The 21,710-nt window shown below is 44.2% G+C and overlaps 1 protein-coding gene across 4 annotated transcripts in view; it reads left to right on the forward strand.

Annotated features, from left to right (window-relative positions):
* Positions 1–21,710, forward strand: part of TLCD4 (TLC domain containing 4) — a 285,860-nt gene that overhangs the window by 54,714 nt on the left and 209,436 nt on the right. The window contains exon 1 of one of the 4 annotated variants that reach the window (XM_069231482.1): positions 3,524–3,805. The exons of 1 other annotated variant lie outside the window; for it this stretch is intronic. The gene's annotated coding sequence lies outside the window, so the exon portion shown is untranslated. Of the gene's footprint in view, positions 1–3,523; positions 3,806–5,192; positions 5,450–21,710 lie in introns of those variants that run through there. 2 more of the 4 variants (XM_069231484.1, XM_069231483.1) reach the window with 2 other exon arrangements.

Genomic DNA, 21,710 nt, shown 5'->3' on the forward strand with positions numbered 1-21,710 from the left:
AGATATGTTGAGAAGATTTCCAAAGAAATACGAAAGCTGATGGTACTGTTATTGCTACTACTCAAAAGAGAAGTTGCAATACACTGGATGAGAGGTCTGGAATTTACTGTTGCAAAATGGCTAAAGAATGCTGCTATGTGTAATACATATGATGAAATATTTGGAGACATGCAGCCATTGAAATCCAGGTCAAAAGATATTTGGCTGCTACTGAGACTATTCAGCTACTGTAGACAATGCGGATTGAATTTGCAGACCTTTTCGGACACAGGGGCAGATTCTTATGCCAGCTAAGATTTTAAGATAAGCATCCCTGCTCACTAGATTATCTGATACGACTGTATAAAGGGGGAATTTGAAATATGTAATGTGCAGTGGAAAATGGTATGAAAGACAGACGTACAGATCAATGTTATCACTAAGGGCCTGATTTAGACCTTGGTGGTGTTACCTCCAAACTGCAGTAGCGGTAGACCCCAGAAGACTGTCATGTCGACGGTGCTTCGCCCGTCGTATTTAAATGTTACAGTTCTGCAGGCGGTGCACTTGCGGCAGTTTGCTGATGGAAGGAGGACATTGCTGGACCCAATGGACCTCGGACAATGGCATTGGATATGGAATAGAGGTATGTCATACACACTGTACTTTTGCCATATGTGTCACCCTGCATCATACATGACACAACACACCACATTCATACCGTTATCCATTGCCATTCCACCACAACACGTACATGCCGCAAACACTCATTGATGTACATCCATGATACAACATACACACACACTATTGATACAGCAACTACATACGACACAACCACAACAATCAGCACAACTACAACCTCATCCACAAAAACACACTTGCACAACATCACAACTACACACATCAGGACAACATCAGCCACACAAAAACACTCACCTGAATGTTGTACGCTGCAACACACCACGACACACCACACACACAACAACAATGCCGTATGCAAGTGGCAAGCATACTGACACAGCCACATCAATCACTCCAGCTCCTTCCATATCACCCAACCAATCTCACTGCACACACACACACACACACACACACACACACACGCGCGCGTACTGAGTCACACACATAACTCGAAGCACAACATGACAGGTACAGGTCCCCTTGCATGTGCACACATGGACACAGTTGACAGGTATGATTGTATCCTCATTATGGTGCCAGCATTCATTTGGCAATGAATACTTACACCATAATGACAGCTGTCTGTGTGTGTGATATTTTGTGTCCCAGCGTGTTCTTATCTGTGTCTGACCCACTTGTGTCCCCAGACATATGCATATCTACCATGTATATGTCTGGAGTGGTCCCAAGCTCATGTGCAGTGACCACACGACGTACACAGCCAATGCGGGTTCCCTACCTTAGTGTCCTGTGACAGGGGGTTGTGCTTTCTCCGTGGTCCAGTGGCAGAAGTGAGGAGGGTGTTGTCCAGCCAGAAACAGTAGTGGAATCGGGGAAAAAGGTGAGCCTTCCCCCCTTCCCCCCCTTGCTTGTCCCCCCTGCCAACTCAGAAGTGAAGGTTGGACTGCCATATTTTGCTTGGAGGTAAGGCACATCAAAATCTGCACAGCTGTAAGTGTGGTTGGGGGTCCTGCCGCCAGCAACAATTTCCTATGGCACTGTTGCGGTCTATGGGAATTCTGGACAGAGTCGGCGGGACTCGGGCGGGTTAAAGTCAGTGGGACTGCCAACATCTAAATCAGGCAGGCGGACCTCCAAGCTGGTTGACAGTGTTTGGTAAAAAAGTGGAGGTGGGCCTGTAACCACAAATATCTAAATCAGGCCCAAAATCTAATAATTGCATCTATAAGGCAGTATGACTTCTCAAAATCACTTGGATTCACAAAAGCATTATGGGTTCAGGACACATTGTTACTGGGGCAAGGAATTGGTCTCTGGCAAAGTATTGTAAGTAGTACACATTGAAGCCAGCCCAAGCTATCAGTGTGTAATGAGTATGGCCTTCACTAATGCCCTTCATACCACACAAACTAGTGACAGTTTATGCTGTTGTGGACAAAGTTGGTTTTAGGAGTATAGCCCATCAAGATCTCACCTTTCGTCGCTTTTGCAGGGAATGCAAAAATGTGCAATTCTCTGAAGTGCAGGTGAAGAACCTTATGTTTGAGTTGCTTACCCCTGGCAAAATTAGGTCGTTTCTTTGACAAGAAAGGCCATTCTCCAAATCTCTTTGATAAGCCTTGTTGAGCTGGGTGATGGGAAATCTGTTGGGAAAGAGAAAGGTCTGCTGCATGGCTTGCTTTTTGGCCTCCACCTCCACACACTCAATGATCATGCATCTGCGCTGGATGTATTTTTGTGACAGGGATTGCGACCCAGAGCAGGACTCCCTATTATGGAGAGCACCCTGCAACTGGGTCCTTTGCCCATCCATGTCAGACATGGATGTTATATTTGTTTGTGTACTTGTCTGTCTGTATAGAGGATCTGTGTATGGAGCATGTGAAACAGAAGTGGCCATATCCTCACAGGAATCCATTCTGTACCTTCTTTATCCAAGCGGCGCATAATAGAGGGATGGAGAGAATCGATACAGCAGATGTGAATTCAAGGGATCCTCGGGATATTCCAGGGGTATCTACCACAGAAAACTCACAGCTATGCCCCATCTTCATGCTACTACACTATGGCAACGATCTTGTCTGCACTAGTCAGAGTGGAGTAAGTGAAAGGGGCAGAATTGCTCAGAACCGGTCTCATAGCACATTGTCGGAATTCATAATTGATAACTCATGTCTCAAGCTCTAGTATAAAGATGGGACAGAAACGTCCAGCCAAGGTGCCGGGCCATCGCGCGCGTGAGTGGGCGTTAGCTTTATTTGAGTAGAAAAATGCTATCTTGACTAGCATTTGCATGCAGGAGAACTACCAATTGGTTATTTTTGTGTTAGTCAAGCGCAATAAATAAAGATATTCTTTTTAAATACCAAACTTCAATGAGCTACACTAACGGAGTGTTTAGGGTTATCTGGCGAATATTTTACTGGCATGTCGATATTTTAATGTCAAGAGCAGTAAAAAAAGAATCGGAAAATCTGCAAACGTCTACAATTGTCCTATTCCCAGTATAAACGAAAAGCAGCAAATACATGTAGAAACGACTTCAGACTTATTTTTATGCTTTCTAGACTAATTCCATTTGATTATAAAAACGAACAGAAGCATGATTATCATGTTAAAGAAATTCTTATTGAAGTGCCAGCTTCTGACCCCTTCATAATCTCAAACATGAACAAACAGCTGGTACCTCTATCTCAGAAAGATGGAAACCCTAGATACAATGCACAGTATCTGCCTAATTAATAATTAAACAGGGTGACAGGCAGTGTATATGTGCAGCAATGTGTGCTCGCGTCGATAAGCCCTTCAATCAAACCGTATGCTCGCTAATATTTGAAAAACAGAATTGAGCAAAGACCACTGCTGACTCACTATCCGGCAGGGGTGGGAGTGGAAGAGAGAAGCAGGGAAGCAGCAGATGGACAAGCCGTCGGCCCCTTTAAGACGCCAGGCGAGAAGTAACTCAATCTCCCGGCCCAGGAAGAGCAGTACTGGGGCTCCCTGTAGCCTCGCAGGGGCTCCCTCTCTCTCGAGCAGCAGCAGTTACCGCGCCAAGCATCCCTGTCACTCGCTCACACTGCGGCAGATGATGAGAGCCGGCATTGTGGAGGAAAGACCTGCGACCTCCTCTGCACGCAGCATGCCCGCGCGCTGCACGTCACTGTAGACTGACCCCTCCACTCAGGTAATGCTTGCTTCTCCCTGATAGCAAACAGACCCTCTTTTGTCCAGCGCGAGCAAATTCCTCGCTCCTTCTAGGCAGACCGGCATAGCTCATATAGCCCATGATGCGGTCACCTCTGGGCTGCAGATCTCCTGGGTGGTGAGCTGAGACCCCCAGGAACATAAAACGAGACCGAAAACAGCGAGCTCGTCTAGTTATAGGACATCTGTGTGCTTTGGGGCTGTGCGTGGTTTTCCACATTATCACCTTTTCTACCGGTTCGTGCTCCAGCCTTTCCTGGGTGGTAGCTTTCAGTGCCCCCTCCCCCACACACACAGCCAGAACTCTAGTACACGTTGGCAACATTTCAGATGTTAGTATAAGGCAGTGTAGGGGTAAGAGTGAATATTTCTCAACGAAGTCTATAAAGCTGCTGAATTGTATCCAAGCACGTGGCGGGAAAAATGACTAGGTCTTTCCAAAAGTATGGACTGCCTCGCGAAAATCGGGTCAGGTGGGCACGCTTTGTCCAACTGCCCCTTGTCAAGTGTGAGCAGTTCACTCTGCCCAGTTTTTCTGTTTCCCCCTTAGTTCTCCCCCACAGTGCCAAGAGGCCACGCTGCAATTTACGCTTTACAAGAACCCATAAGACATTATAAAATGAATCTTTAATGTTCACTGTAATACAAACCAAGGTTAGTTTAAAGTAGCCAACATTAGAGATTGCAAGTGTCTGTTGCATTTATGAATGTTATTTATATAGGAGAGTCTAACCCTGCGTGATTAACAGTTACAGATTTTTAAGTAGTCTGACCACAAACCATAGTGAGATAAAGAGGGAGGAACGTTGCGGTTTGTCGTTCTATACTTTGTTAGTAAGGATGGTGTTTTTTTTTTTTTTGCATTTCATATGGACTCTTAATGTAAACATTATGGGTTATTTACTCGTTTTATTTCTACAGTATGGTTAGTTACAATGTAATTTTTCTATAGATATAGGTCTTATGAAATATGCGGTCTAAAATGTTTTTTTATTTAATGGCCCTCTTATTACTTAAACTTGTGTATGTTTATCCGTGAACGCGAAATAAAGAATGTATGAATGCTTTGTTTTCTGACACGCAATATCAATGGAAATATGTGCCTTCGGAGAGTGCTACCCAAATTAAGGTCATAGTCTTCGAACTACAGTTCAGCCGAATTACATTTTGCAGTCCTCCAACCTTAAAATTCGCGACCAATTAGTTCTCCTTCCTTTTCATTCTTATTGCCAGTACCATTGCAAATACCCTCAAGGAGGGACAACATTTTTAAAAGAGTTCACTTCCTGGATTGAAGCCAGTAAAGGTGGTTTCTTAAAGGGGCAGGCCCGGTTTAGCGCTTCCTCCGTACAGTCTTATTCGCATGAATGGACGTTTTTTGGGAATACCACGCATAATTCAGTACACAGGAATGCGCCATGGCGTGGAGTTATGTTAGGCTGTCAGTGTGACTTTCACGGTAACATTGCAGGGCGGAGCGCTACCTTGCAGCGTGTACTGCAGCAAGTGACCGGAGGCCTGGAGCGTACTCCAGGCTGCTGACTGCGCAGCAGGGGCTGCATTGCTTATCTGCCGTCCTCCATAAACACCTTGCCGCCCTTGTAACGTGCGGGCAGTACTTCACGTGAGTCACTTCTAATGTTTTTAAATACAGAAGCAGCTACAACCCTCCTTAAATATGAACTGGGAAGGCGAATGCATCAAAAGATCGTATGCGCTGTGTTTAAAATAAGACTTCCAGAGTTGGAACCTCAGACCAGAAGCATTTTTAAACTTGCGGAAGTCCAGTGTTTTGCACTGCATGATTAGCGGCCGCAGAATTTACCCTGTGTACGGAGTGTCCACATTAGGACTCTTTAAAAATCCTGTTAGCTTGTTTCGTCTTCCGCTTTGGCTCCTAGAACTGAATTACGTCGAAAAGAGGGGTTCTGCCTGCCCCCTCATTAACTTAAATTTTGTTTTGCGAATGTCATTTATTCTTATAATAGTATTCAGACTTCCACAAAAAAGTAGAATGACTTTAACAGTTTAGAATTGGGGCTTTATGATTTTATCTCCAAAAAGGGCTGTGGATTTTTTTAAGTGATAACCTAGTTAAAAGTCTTATTAAACATTTCCAAATAGAGCCACTCAAGTTGTGGATATCTGATGAAACATTTGTTGGTGTCACTGTAGCTCCCAAGTGATGTCATGCCACTTTATGCTAGTCCTGACTTTTTAGGCAAAATTTTTATTCAGGTCGGAATTTCTAGGTCATAATCAGTGAGTGTTAAAAGCACAATTAGGAGTCCAAGAATATTTTGAAGCAAAAGAGATGATTTATAACTCAGGTATAATATCTGAAAGTTTATAAATGATGAATGCTCTCGTGGAATGACTCTCTGTTAGGTGCAGTGCTTAATTTGTAATAAATAAATAAATAAGTGCCAGGGCTTTCGTCAGGAGGCCATTGCAGCTTGCACAATGTATTCCCCTGCCATGCTGCTAATGGTATTTACAACTAACTATCACACTCCTACAAGTGTGACATTTCGGACTATTCCAGATCACCCCCCCCCCCCCAAAATTCTAGGAATGGCTTGGGTGGCAGGTAATAAGCATTTTTAATGTATATTGAATTAATAATTACCTGTTGTGGTCATCTGTAAATTAGGCAGATAGTACCACCTTGTGGTATACTGGCATAAGCGCCGGTGTTGACAATTAAGTGCTGGTGCCAAGCCCCGGAAACCACTCGCTCAAATTAAGCACTGGCTTAGGTGTTCTTCAACACTGTAAAATGAATTGATTGAAGACATGTTTGTAGGAAGGTAGACTCTTTCTAGCCTTGTTACCCCCACTTTGGCCTGTTTGTGAGTATATGTCAGGGTGTTTTTACTGTCTCACTGGGATCCTGCTAGCCAGGGCCCAGTGCTCATAGTGAAGACCCTATGTTGTCAGAGTGTTTGATATGTGTCACTGGGATCCTGCTAGCCAGGACCCCAGTGCTCATAAGTTTGTGGCCTATATGTGTTCCCTGTGTGATGCCTAACTGTATCACTGAGGCTCTGCTAACCAGAACCTCAATGTTTATGCTCTCTGCTTTTAAAATTGTCACTGCAGGCTAGTGACTAATTTTACCAATTCTGATTGGCACACTGGAACACCCTTATAATTCCCTAGTATATGGTACCTAGGTACCCAGGGTATTGGGGTTCCAGAAGATCCCTATGGGCTGCAGCATTTCTTTTGCCACCCATAGGGAGCTCAGACAATTCTTACACAGGACTGCCACTGCAGCCTGAGTGAAATAACGTCCACGTTACTTCACAGCCATATTACACTGCACTTAAGTAACTTATACGTCACCTATATGTCTAAACCTCACTTAGTGAAGGTTAGGTGCAAAGTTACTTAGTGTGAGGGCACCCTGGCACTAGCCAAGGTGCCCCCACATTGTTCAGGGCAAATTCCCCGGACTCTGTGAGTGCGGGGACACCATTACACGCGTGCACTTCATATAGGTCAACACCTATATGTAGCGTCACAATGGTAACTCCGAACATGGCCATGTAACATGTCTAGGATCATGGAATTGTCACCCCAATACCATTCTGGTATTGGGGGGACAATTCCATGCATCCCCGGGACACCAGCATAGAGCCCGGGTACTGCCAAACTAACTTTCCGGGGTCTCCTCTGCAGCTACTGCTGCTTTCAACCGCTCAGACAGGTTTCTGCCCCCCTGGGGCCTGGGCAGCCTGGTGCCAGGAAGGCAGAACAAAGGACTTCCTCTGAGAGAGGGTGTTACACCCTCTCCCGTTGGAAATAGGTGTGAAGGGCCTGGGAGGAGTAGCCTCTCCTGGCCTCTGGAAATGCTTTGAAGGGTGTAGATGGTGCCCTCCTTGCATAAGCCAGTCTACACCGGTTCAGGGATCCCCCCAGCCCTGCTCTGGCACGAAACTGGACAAAGGAAAGGGGAGTGACCACTCCCCTGACCAGCACCTCCCAGGGGAGGTGCCCAGAGCTTCTCCAGTGTGTCCCAGACCTCTGCCATCTTGGATGCAGAGGTGTGAGGGCACAATGGACAGATCTGAGTGTCCAGTGCCAGCAGGTGACGTCAGAGACCCCTCCTGATAGGTGTTTACCTTTCTCTGTAGCCAATCCTCCTCTGTGGGCTATTTAGGGACTCTCCTGTGGGCATCTCACCAGATAACGAATGCAAGAGCTCACCAGAGTTCCTCTGCACTTCCGTCCTTGACTTCTGCCAAGAATCGACCACTGACTGCTCCAGGACGCCTGCATAACCGCAAAAAACTAGCAAGAAGACTACCAGCAACATTGTAGCGCCTCATCTTGCCTGCTTTCTCAAATGTTCCCTGGTGGTGCATTCTCTGAGGGCTGTCTGCCTTCACCCTGCACTGGAAGCCAAGAAGAAATCTCCAGTGGGTCGACGGAATCTTCCCCCTGCTAATGCAGGCACCAAACTTCTGAATCACCGGTCCTCTGGGTCCCCTCTCATCCTAACGAGCGTGGTCCCTGGAACACAGGAGCTGGGTCCAAGTGTCTTCGACAGTCCAGTGGCCCTTCTGTCCAAATTTGGTGGAGGTAAGTCCTTGCCTCCCCACGCCATACAGTAATCCTGTGTACTGCGTGAACTGCAGCTGCTTGGGCTTCTGTGCACTTTTGCAAGACTTCCTTCGTGCACAGCCTAGCCCAGGTCCCCAGCACTGCATTGCCCAACTTGCTGAGTTGGACTCCAACGTTGTGGGACCCTCTTTTGTGGCTCGACCGTTGTCCTCAGATCTTCTAAGTGCCTGTTCAGGTGCTTCTGCGGATGCTGCCAGCTTCTGCATGGGTTCTCTGTGTTGCTGAGTGCCCCCTCTGTCTCCTTCTCCAAGGGGCGACCTCCTGGGCCCTTGCAGCACCCAAAATCCTCAACAGCGACTCTTGCAGCTAGCAAGGCTTGTTTGCGGTCTTTCTGCATGGAAACAACTCTGTATCCTCCAGCACGCTGTGGGACATCTTCTGACCAAAGGAGAAGTTCCTGGCACCTTCCGTTGTTGCTGAATCTTCGGCTTCTTCCACCCGGAGGCAACCCTTTTGCACCTTCATCCGGGGTTTAGTGAGCTCCTGCCCCCCTGGACACTTGCGTGACTCTTGGACTTTCTCCCCTTCCTTTACAGGTCCTCAGGTCCAGGAATCCGTCTTCAGTGTTTTGCAGTCAGTTGTTGTCCTTGCAGAATTCCCTATCTCGACTTCACTGTCTTTCTGGGGTAGTAGGGTAAATTTACTCCTACTTTTCAGGGTCTTGGGGTGGGGTATCTTGGACACCCTTACTGTTTTCTTACACTCCCAGCGACCCTCTACACACTTTCTAGGCCTGGGGCCCATTCGTTGTTCGCATTCCACTTTTGGAGTATATGGTTTGTGTTGCCCCTAGGCCTATTTCTCCCTATTGCATTCTATTGTGTTCTATATTGTTTGCACTACTTTTCTAACTGTTACTTACCTGATTTTGGTTTGTGTGTATATATTTGGTGTATATTACTTACCTCCTAAGGAAGTATATCCTCTGAGGTACTTTTGGCATATTGTCACTAAAATAAAGTACCTTTATTTTTAGTAACTCTGAGTATTGTGTTTTCTAATGATCTAGTGCTATATGATATAAGTGGTATAGTAGGAGCTTTGCATGTCTCCTAGTTCAGCCTAAGCTGCTCTGCTATAGCTACCTCTAACAGCCTAAGCTGCTAGAACACCTCTATTCTGCTTATAAGGGATAACTGGACCTGGCACAAGGTGTAAGTACCACAAGGTACCCACTATAAGCCAGGCCAGCCTCCTACAATGTTCATGAATATGCATGCAAGAAATGTAAAATTGAAGGGTGCATAAGCAGTAATTTACAATCTTAAGGAATGGGAAAAAAACTTGAAGCCAAAAACTGCAACATACAGATGAATAAGATGCTAGGACGGGCTGAAGGTGGCACACATGACCCAGGGGCCAGACAGCAGCTTTCATTCCATTGGTTTTGTTTAAAATAATTTTCTGTTTGTTTTTCTGATTTTGCGTAGTTCAGTGTCCAAAAAAATACATATGCCACAGTTAAATCCCAGAGAAACCATTTGTAACTGGTCAACTGGAATTTCCACTAATGGACTAAAAAGCGTAAATATAAATGGCCTAAAAGGGAACAGCGAGAAGAATTCATTAGGAGTAATGATCCTTTGTATGAAGTGGGACTGCTACTCACATACTCTGGAGAAAGGTAAAACTGTATTTATTCATCAGACTATGAAAGACATTATCCATGAAGCTATGTAATTGTGAATTTGAGGCATTTTAAGAATATTGCATGTGTGTTTTAGAATGATGCCTTTAGAGCCATGGATGCAGAACAACAGACGCAACCAAGATTATTCTGCCAACCAGCCTAAGTCTAAGCCCAGTTCAAGGGTGGTCTCTGAGCCCTGGACCAGCCACTTGCACACCTTCAAAATCGCAATGTAATGGAAAAAGAAAAGCAAAAAAGTGCCACACTACAACTCCAGTAGCATTTCATTATATATAAATGCCGCTACGCTGACACTGTTAGAAACTTAAAAAAGGAGCTATTGGACGCATCCAAATGTCACAGCTTTCAAGGCTTACGCTTGGAAAACGTAGCGAATTCTTGAAAGTTGCAGATTTGTATGTTTTTTTTTTCACACGTCTTTAATTTATATATTTAAGGGTGCAGTTAAATGACTTAATTTGTGATTAGGGCAAAATTTACCTATTTTTGTATTATATTTAGAATTCTTATTTGCCTCTTCACATCATCATTAAGCCACTTCAAAGAACGATGGTAATCAGGACAAAAGCGAGGGAAGGAGTGCATGGCGGAGACTAAAGAGCAAAGTATAGTAGTTTGATATGTTGATTGGTTGTATAGTGATTAAAAAGTCTACAAAGATCTAAGAAAGAAGCAACTTTGTAGTGACCATTAGTGTTTTATACCCCTCAGCACAATTGTATATTGACACTTTAACTTCAAGTATTTTTATTTCCTTACTCGGTGGAACAGAACTAACTTTATCAACTTGGGAAAGATGAAAGTCTGAGTTGACTTTTCTTAATTGTGAGGTGTTTCCACTAGGTCTCTGCAGATTTCTACAGGAGGCTCTTAAATAACTCTGCTATTGCATGGCACATGGCTTCCTCCCATCCTTTTGTTCACCCGAAAGCTCCAGTTGGCAAAGTCCTTCAGACAAGTTGGGTTAGTGACCAGGAACAATCACAAGGTGCTGGCTGTTCCTATGCCAAGTGACAAAGGTCTTTCTTTTGCATAGTCGATGGTCTTCCACAGACTGCCCGTGCCATCTCCATTGTATTGTATTGAAGCTACATTTTTGGTGCACGTCATATCCTTTTCAAGGTGCCAGAAGAACATTTGTATATGGGTAATGTGTTACTTCACGAGAGAGGGAGAAAGAGAGAGAGACAGTCAGTCAGTCACACAAGGCTTTTATGGGCATTTATGTGAAATCTCACCCTTTTTTGGTGTGGTCCTCTGCTTATGTTTTTTTGACTGGGCGGCTAATATTCTGGTATTCTACACTGAGAGTTCAACAGTTGGGTTCTTGTTGCATGTGCTTCCTTAAATTGTGAAGAGTGATTGAAAGACTCCTCATGTGAGTGCTTGTAGATGTCTGTAAATACATGCATTCTGTTTAGATGTGCAGGTGCACAAACCCACCTACCTTTTGTACTGAGACCGCATCGCAGAGTGAGCGTTGAGATGAATGGGTGCATGTTTGCTCCCTTGCTAAAACTCATGGATAGTAGTACACAGACAGAAATGGTATTGGAGAGTATTGTGTGCCAGGAGGCTGGGCAACCTTGCACAGCTGTGTAGCTTTCAAGGGTTCCCTGCAGGAGAATAGAGAAGACAAGATATTAATCCTGGGTCTGATTTTTCTAAAGAGCTTGGTTTCAGAGAAGTAGTAACTGAATAGCATTGGCTTGCTGTTGAAGGAAACACATTTAAATAACTTTTCCTAGGGGCATCCAAGTTTCACGGCTAGGAGTTGTGATATTTGAATGCTTTGACTTGACCAATGCCTTTATGGTATTTTGGCCATAAGTGAGAAACCTTTAGGAAACTAGAGAGTGGCAGGATGTTGAGGATCAGAGTAGAGCCATCCCGACCTCTATATTTGATGGTTCTGGACATCGAAGCTTGGGATCATGCTCGCAAACTTTAAGTGGTGAAGTCTACTAGCGTGCAGGGCAATCACACTTGACCAGAAACAGATGGTTGAAGGCTGTGCAATGCTGATTAGTCACTGGAGCCAAGTCGCATGAGTGCTTCAAAGAGAACGGAATACGGCTGGAACTCTGAACATGTCAGGGAGATATTCAGATCCTTAACCTATAAGGTACAGAACTTGGAATCAGATGTGAGACTAGAACGGAATACGGCTGGAAATCTGAACATGTCAGGGAGATATTCAGATCCTTAACCTATAAGGTACAGAACTTGGAATCAGATGTGAGACTTCTGAAGTGTGGGTGAGGTTTGTGAACACCCCTAGAACTGTGTGCTACAGAAGGACTCGTTCAGCTGATTTTCTGGATGCCACTATGGACACAAAAGAGCACCAAAGAGGACAAGTCTTGGGAAGTCGATCACTTGTCTGTGAAAACATCTTTTGCTGGCACTTGGGAGTGAAAGACAAAACCAGCTTCCACTCACTGTGACCGTGTATCTGGAGGAAGAACTCTCCCGTGGAAGACAAAGATGCTGGTTTTATCATCTTAGACTGAACGTGCACTGGGTGACCAAAGAATCTGCCTATTGCAAGGACGCAAGCCAGAGACCGCATCAAAGGAAATCTGTGAATAGGCCGGACTGTCTAAAGGAACAGTGTTTTCCTAACCAGGAGGAAGTTTTGCATGGTGGTGCAAGAGTTTGCCTCACTAGCAGTTCTGTTTCTAACAGTGGTGTTTTGATATACAAGAAAAACGGAGTTAAAATCTCATTGTGTGTCTGTGTGCTTTTTTTTTTTTTTTTTACTGCATCTGTGCATGGATTTAAAGTACAAAGGTGTGAGATACAGGATATGTATGGATTAGATACAAATGTATGTATGAATAGAACGTGTGTGAGTGCATTGTAGCTGATGTGCAAGTGTATTGGTGTCATGCTTGTATGCCAGAGACTGCGTAGTCTGTCACAGCACATGCGTAGCTATCATATGCATGAAGAAGAAAATGTGAGAATAGATATGATCTCTTATGCTGATACTTACCATCTTGGAACCTAACAGCTTGGAGTTGTCTCTATTGTAAGGTGTACACCACATTAAATATGGAACACAGGAAAGAGCTCAGAGATGAAGAGTGCAATTATGAGGAGGTGCAGCATTCATCAATGAGAGCATATAGAAATTGATGGATGGAATGCTTGAATTAATCGCAGCCACTGGTAATTACTCGGCCACATCCCAGTCCATTGTTACTATGCACACCATGACATATCAGTTTGGAGCCAGCTATATGTAATTCAGTCTTGACCCTACTCCAAAGGGAACTGTCAGGCTAGGCCCTCCCTGAACTGGAACACAAGCAACTTAAGACAGGTTCCGCCCTGAATAGGGTTCATCAGCCAGGTATAGCTTGGTTTCATTGACACGGTGTGCACGGGTCCAACGTCTGGGCATACCCCGTCCTGCTTAGGGTGACTTCTCATGTTCTGGTTATGGAGGACCTGGAAATTTGGGCTGGACCATTCACATTTGAGCAGGGTCATGTCTGATTAGCACATGGCTGGGTCCAAACTGAGGTGGCATGGTGAGTGAAAAAAGAGGGACTGGGTTGCAACTCCAATTAATTACCAGTGGTTGAGATTAATTCAAGCCTTCCAGCCATCACTTTTTTCTATAGTTTAGTCAATCAATAAAAGCACCAGAGGCTTCATCTTTAAGAATGGGTAATATGCAACCAGCCACGTTGCTTTATGCTCTGAGGAATTCACCCGGAAACATCAGGGACCAACACATCAGGACTGGCATTATACCAACAGTCATAGTATATGCTATGATGGCTCACTGTGTAGTGACAGAAGAAATCTTTGTATGACCAGCCTTAGTAAGTGCCTGAGGAATCCACCCATTTGTGGGAGAGATTCATCCATAGAAGTGGACATTTTACCATTAGATGTAGCATGTTTTGCCTAGGGTACCTAGTCACAGCAAGGATTAGCCATTATGCAATGAGGACTACTTCATGCTCAGAGTAGTCAACCTGATGAGTCAGGAACTATTCCACACAAATGGGCATTATGCAACAAATCTATAGTACATGATCTGATGGATCCATCCAGGAGTAACAAAGGTATATCTGTAATAGTAAGCCTGAAGAATCTACCATGAGATGACATGAAGCAATCCATAGGACTGAGCATTATGCAGTTCCCTATAGCATATTGTCTCGTGAGTACACCAATCTGTGGGAGGAGAAGCAACCAAGGAATTAGGAGACTACACACATACGAGTCTGTGGGAGCAACCAAGGAGTAGTAATGGTGTGAACAAAGAAAATCAGACAGACACACGGAACAATAAAACACAGACCTCACATGGGTCTGTGGGTCTACCCCACAGAAGTGGTGCTGTCACACAGGAAAGCAGATAACCCCAAGTAAAAATCAGACAACACACGTACATCAGTCTGTGGGATCACACCACAAGTGAGCACAGTGAAAGAAAGTCATAAGGGCGGATGAAATATTGCAGTGGTTCTGGCCACGGGTGCCACCTGGTCCTAGTAGGCCCAGACATGGAAGTCACCTATGAAAGTTGCCCCTTAATCTGTCTTCCTTGTACCTTGAGATCCGGCCTGGAGGCCCCCTGAGGCACGATTAGATAATGGAGGTGATCATGGTAGAAGGGGCAACAAAGGCAAGTAGGCTGGAAGAATGGGCAGAGGTCCTGCCCAGCCAGAAAAAAAAACTATTGCAAAAAGGCTGGGTGCCTCTCCGTGGAAGGAGTTCCAAAAAGTAGTAACAAATGTAAACCAGAGACAAACACAGTTTACACAGGGCAGAGCCTGGGGTGAAAACATCTTCCTAAATTACACAACAATTTGGCATAGTCCACTCCGCACATCTTTTACTATACAATTGTATATTTTAACAATTGCAGTGGGTGACTGCAGCTTGGTGCAACTCTGAAACCGATGCAAGGGCTGACTACAGCCGACTATAACTCCGAAACAGACAAAGTGCTGTATATCAGACTACTTGTGTGCAATGATTGTTGTTTCATACTGCAGTCATGGCGGTCTGGCCCTCTTACGAATGCGCCCACTAATTGCGCTGCACTGTTAAATTATGATAGAAATATAATTTGTAGATTATGTGGACAAGTGATTTATTGAGCAAGGCACGTCAAGGTGGCGACTCAGTATTGTAATTATTCCCTTTTTGATTTATTTTTGTTATGCTCCTTAGTTGGTTAGGGAACACTCTTGCATTTTAATTTAACATCCCTGACGTTTTCCCATGCATGACTAACAGACTAGTACAAAGTGTAAAATCATTTGACCATTTCTCCCTGAAAATGGTTATAGCACCACTACCCAAGGTACATAGTGTGTGGGAATGTTATTTTTCTCTGGTCCATCTGCGCCATGCCCCCAAACCACCAGTTAAAATGATTGTTCTTAAGAGTACACACAATTGATGTGCCTTGATTAGGTCCAGGTAGAAACACTAACCATGGATCAGATGTGTATTTCGCACAGTAATGCCCTCCCCTCCTCCCGGGCACGTACATTTGGTTTAGTATTTTCATGTTACCATATATATTGTAAGCATAGGTGGTGTGCACACCACATAAAAAGTAGTCTTACCACAGTGTAGCATGTTGGTCTTTTTAAGTATTGGGACGACATGAGAATGTTCTTAACTTGAGGTTGTGCAGAGGTCCCTGCTCTTGGATGGAATTGCATTGTAACTGGACCGGATCTTATCTCCGGGGCTCTCGGGCTTTAGGTGACAGCTTGAAGATGTTGCCAGTCTTGCCAACTTCCAAAACTGTTTTACTGTGTGAGAGGAGGGGTCCGTATGGTATGGCTGGAAATGGGCAGGTCGCTGAGGAGCGCAGGCAAGTATATACGGCTACTTTCTCATGAAACTGAAAGTTGCTTCAGAAAACTACCATATTCACAAGTGCCCACTTTGATTAATTTGTACACAGTCATTCACTCTACCCCTGCCCAGTTCATTTGCATACGTACGGATTTGTCCCCACTCCTCTTTAATTTATACACGTGGCCGTTGCACTGTCCTAACATTGATGTATATACTTCACAATCGACCCCACCATGAATTTGTAAACCGGGTGCTTCACCCCATTAATTTTATATAAATGACGATTGCCCCATTTCATCATTGTTTTACAATTTTGTAATCTGCCTGAAACAATTCATAAACATGGTGATCAACCACATCCCCAATTTGGTTCATATGCCTGATGAACCTGCCATAACCCTTGGCGTGTTACTTGTAAGACCTGCCTGAGGCCTTTAGTGTTTCAGAAAACAGAAGAAATATAATGTTAGCATAAGAGCGCATGTTTATAACCACATAGTATGTAACGTTTTAGGTTATCATCCCTATGTAAATAGCTCTCAGAAATGGAATCTTCAACACTATAACGCATTCATTTGTATTGGCGAGCCTATGTATAGTTAGTGTCCCAAAGTCATATCAGATGGGGAGAATTAACTGATGAAGCCTGTGGCACACCCTAAATGTGGATAATACAGGGTAGGTGGCTATATAAAGGGTAGAACGAAGAGTGTTCCCCAACCAAACAAGCAACAACTGTTTCTCGGGTGATTCATTGCTTAGTTTCAGTTGAGCTCCCAGATGATGTGAAGTGTTTAATCATTTCAAGTAAGCACTTCTTTAGACAAGGAAATGGAAATGTATTATAATGTAGGCACTCAGGAAACCGCGGGTGGACGAGGGATTTGGGGAGAAATCCCAACATACTTGCTGAAGTCCTCCTCTCACATGCTATAAACATAACTGGGGAGCCATAGCCATCTATCACCCACCATAGACCAATAGGTGCAAGTCCCAAGCTTTAGCTGTATTTTATCCACATCCCTAAACCTAATCCCAGTCCCTAGGTCCAAACACAGCCCTTGAGCCTAAACACAAAGGCTAATTGTAATGGCTAATCTCAATCTCTAATCTTAAAATGAACCTCTGCGCCTAATTGTTCAATCTAAACCAGAGTATCCCAGTCTAAATGGGGCACTTTATATTCTTTATGACCATAAGATTAATCTTAACTCCTTTAAAATAAACCCCATAGCCTTTAATGGCTATGAAGTTTAAAGTTCACATCCATCATCGATTGCTGTGATATGGCTAATTCCCCTAAATATAACACTTCCGATTTAGACTAAACCTGTATATGTAATGGCCCAAAATGGAATCCTAAACCCCAGTGTTGGGGTGAAGGTATTAGTTTAATGGCTGGTGAGCTCAATTGCCTAGAGGGTAACAAAACATAATATGAAAACTTCCAAAACAAAGCAGTTGCATAGTAAGTGTGTCGAGGGCCCCAAAGTAATCAAGCAATATTTCCCCCTGAATTAAGTTCAGTTAGTGAAACACAACCATAATTGGTGTGTGGCAGATCCCTCACAGCACCGGACTCCAGCGATACTGAGATGATTACACTGATATTACCTTAACCCAAAACAAAGGCCAGTGAGATAGGCAAAACATTAATGCATGAAGTGATGTGGCCGTTCCTGTAGCACTGGCAATGAACTGGGTCATCCAGTTAATGAGGTGGAGTCCTTTGGGCAGGTACTCCTTTTGAATCTTTCTTGTTCCTGAACATCAAAATATGTTCAGGTCTTTAGTCAAATAAACCTTGCTACGTCAGGATCCGTATGTGTTGCGGTGTTAAGCATTCCGCCAGAGGACATTTTTCCATGCATATTCCTTTAAAGTGAAAGAGGATACCATTAATCAACAGCTTTGAGGTGGGGAGGGGAGCTGTTAGTCCAAACATATTACAATGCCTTCCTTCCTTCCTTCTTATCCTTAAATCTGTAAAGGAGGTCTGGATTTGTGTGACTGTTTGGTGGGAGTTGGCATCATCTCAGAATTACTTCCAGTTATGTGCTTTCCCATTAACCCATATTTGTAGGGTCGATTGAAATCTCGTGGTATACTGCATGTTTCAGCAGCCTTAATTTTGCTAATGGATGGTTCACCTTGCCGAATTTGTTATCTAAAATCTGGCTAAAAACTACAGGATGAATTACGGTTACATTTTTCTGAAGTCTGACCATCCATACAAATTTCCCCCTGTCATGAAAGACAACCTAATCAAAGGGTTCTCTTTAGAGATCACAGTTATAACTCCTAACCATACGTTGAATATGCAAGTTACAGGTTCACAGTACTGTGCAACTTGAGTTATTTAAGTTGGCTGGGATTACAGTTTAGGCAATCTTTAGTTATAGAAGGTTCCAGTCTGCTTTTACCGATGATAATAGAAGTAGTATTTAGCAGGGATGCTGTTTTGATGCACCACAGATTAGGCTGCGTAACAAGTATGTTGATGCTACAGATAAGGCCGCACTACGAGGACACATTGGCTAAAGTGGTTATTATTCAGCCAAAGCCATGTTCCTAGCCTCATTGCTATTCAAGGGGCAGATCATGCTTAGTTCCCATCCATGATTGCTAGGTGCAAACATCTGAGATTGAAGCTGCCATGTTCTTTAACTGGATCAATTGGCCCTGCTTTGTATTTTCAACCCTACCTTGCTCCTCAGGTGCCTTATGCCAAGAAGGCAGATTAATATCTTAAATGAATGATTTTCTGTCCCGTTACAATTGTCACACTTTATGGAATCAGCTATTTGCTCCCTCGGGCTAACCTTTGGTAATTTTCTAGTTCATGGTTTGACTTGGTTGATAGGTTTCTGCTAGTATAACACCAGCTGTATGTGGTCAACAAATAGTCCGGCCTGCTTGTCAAACATTTGAGTCGACTTCCCGCAGAACAACAATGTCTGAACGCTTAATCTATCTAACTTATTCCCAAACTTGAGAGGTTTTGTCTTTGATTTCAAAATGTTACTTTTGCCACAGGTGAGGCACGTGTTTCACCACTGTCAAAGCCATAATGGCCCACAATCAGCATAGGTTGTGAAATCTATATTTCATTCCAGCTGCAATGAAAGAGTATTTTCGATCTACTTGTAATTGGTTAAAAATGTGGTAGTGAGGAGTGATATTTTCATCTGTGGGCAAGCCTGATATTCCAAAGGAGAAATGTGCCTTATTACAGTGAAATCTTTGGCAATTGTTAAGTGGGTTGAATGTTGTGTACTAGCTAGAGATTCACTGTTCATTCATTTTATTATCCTTGTTGTAAGAAAATGCTTCTTTTTGCATAATCACCCCCAACATTTTTGGACTGATGCTGCTGATTCTTTGACTCTGGGAGTGCACTGAAGCCTGCTGACCCAGCCTCTGTGCCAGTGCCTTACCACCTTACAAAGTGTATGTTGAATTTGTTAACCCCAATTAGCATAAGCTGACTTAAGTATAAATCCCTAGTATATGGTACCCAGGGTATATAAGGCAGAGTATTCCCCCAGGGCTGCAGCACTGGTTGTGTCACCATGCATGGGACATACATACAAAATAGCTCCAACTGCAGCCTGCAAGACCAGTTTTGAACTGCTTGTTCGACTTTGCCATTTAAACTAATTGCAAAGCCCACACTTCCCTTAATAATATATGTAAGTCTCCTCTATGGAAGGCCTATGGAGCCCTGAGGCAGGGAGCTATTGATTATTAAGTTGGACATATGCTTTTGACGTCTCCTAACAGCAACACTTCCAAGTTGCTGTTTTGCTATAGCAATGTTAGTAGCCCCATTGGCTAACACAGAGTTATCAACTGACCCTTCAGCTGGGCTAACTTATGAATGGGACTACTAAAATGGGTACTTCAAGGTATCAAATTATTTGTGGCATTAAAACCGATTTGATGCCCAGGTCGCATTTAATGTCACTTTAAGGAAAGGCAACTTTTAGAAAGTTGCCACTCTGTAGCCTAGTTTTTCCAGTGACCTCACAGGGTTACTGACCAACAGACTACTTTCTGCCCTCCTGGGGTGTAGTGTGAATGACTCCCATGCTTAGGAACAATGGTAGCCTGCTATGGAGGGAGGTATTACCTTACCCTTACAGGAAACCACTCTGGGTGATGGGCAAAAAGGCAAGCTTCAAAGGTGTAGCCGCCTTTTGTGGGCATATAGCGACCACACTCCTGAGGGGTTGACCCTTTGTTCAGGTAGACATGCTGCCAGCGAGAACAGAGGGAGCAGACCAGTGCTGAACCGGTTTCCTCGTGGGAATGTAGCCCATAGGTAGTCAAACTCTAGGGTTTGCTGCCAAGCTCCTAATATCAAATAAAGTGTTCAGACATTTTGAGAGTGTGCAGAATAGTGCACCCTGGGATTGGTAGATGCCACACATAGCCGAAATCATCACAGGGCGGGAGGGATCCCAGTAGCTCATTGGTTAGTGACTGCATCAACCCCAGGCCACGTTCTTGGCATAAATATGGCACCCTGAGCCTCAGATCATGACGGAGCTGGAGAGGGACCAAAAAAAGGACTGCCTTGCTGACCCCTGGACTCTGCTGAGAAAGGCTGCACAGTGTGCTGAACTGCACCTGCCACGCCTTAGGCTAGCAAAGAGATGACTGTGCCTGTGTCTCCTGGCTAGAGAACAAGTCACTCTCAAGCCCTAGACCAGAGAAGTGACTCCAACGGTCAGTCGGCTGACCTCCTGGAACCTGCACCAGGATCATCAAAGCTGGAGTAGCCCAACTCTGCAAGTGAGTAGCTACTTCCGGAGAATCGCCGCTTACCGCAGCTGGGCGCCCCCGGAGATGGATCCTCTATGGCAGAAACAGCTGGACCCAGGAGTGTGGTATGAATCCTGGTTAGACGTCTAAGAGGGACAGTAGTCTCCACCAAAGGATAGCGCTGGACCTGCTGTGACCGGAGATCACTAACCCAGCAGCAGCTGGGCTTGTAATGGCCCAAAGAGGACTTTGAGGGATCCGAACCTCTGTGGTTAATGTCACCTCACCTCATCTGTGGACCGAGGAGTAACTGCAATGTCACCCCCATTGGCCGCACAGCATCCAGGGCATCCTTGAGCATCCTCTATCTCCTGCATCCACAGTATCAGGACCACCCCATTGAAGTCTAATATGGTTGTGCTGTAAAGTTCAGAACTTCACTAGAGAATGCTTTTGGATGGCCGGGTAACTGTCCAAATACTCCTTAGTGGCCTCCCTTACCTTCTTTCTCTAGGATTTGGTCCCCTCAGTCAGGCCAGTGTAGTCAAATACAAATTTTTCAAAAGTTTACGGTTACCAATGCTTGTTTGCTGTTCAACTGAAACTTACATTAAAAAAAAAAATCTATATCTCTGGAATCCTCTGGTGGATTATGCTAATCTTGCTCTCTAAAACTTCCTAAAATATTATCTATTTTTATTAATTGATGTTGTATTTCTTTCATGTTTTGTGACTTTCTTATTTCGTTGTTTGGTGCTTTTAAATGCCTTACACTAGTTCCTTTGTTTAAGTCTTGCTGCTTGAAGCCACAGCTACCCTGAGTTGAGCTAGAGGTTTTGCAAATGAGTCTGAGTGGGCCCAAGACAGTGTTTGCAAGTGTATTACATAGTAAAGTCATGAGACCATACTACATAATGCACCCAAATCTTCACACCTGTTTTGTACTATGTGTTTTTAAAATTAAGGTTAAGTACATAGATTTGAAGCCCAATCGTTT

Source organism: Pleurodeles waltl, chromosome 4_2 (genome assembly GCF_031143425.1).
Source record: "Pleurodeles waltl isolate 20211129_DDA chromosome 4_2, aPleWal1.hap1.20221129, whole genome shotgun sequence".
NCBI lineage: Eukaryota > Metazoa > Chordata > Amphibia > Caudata > Salamandridae > Pleurodeles > Pleurodeles waltl.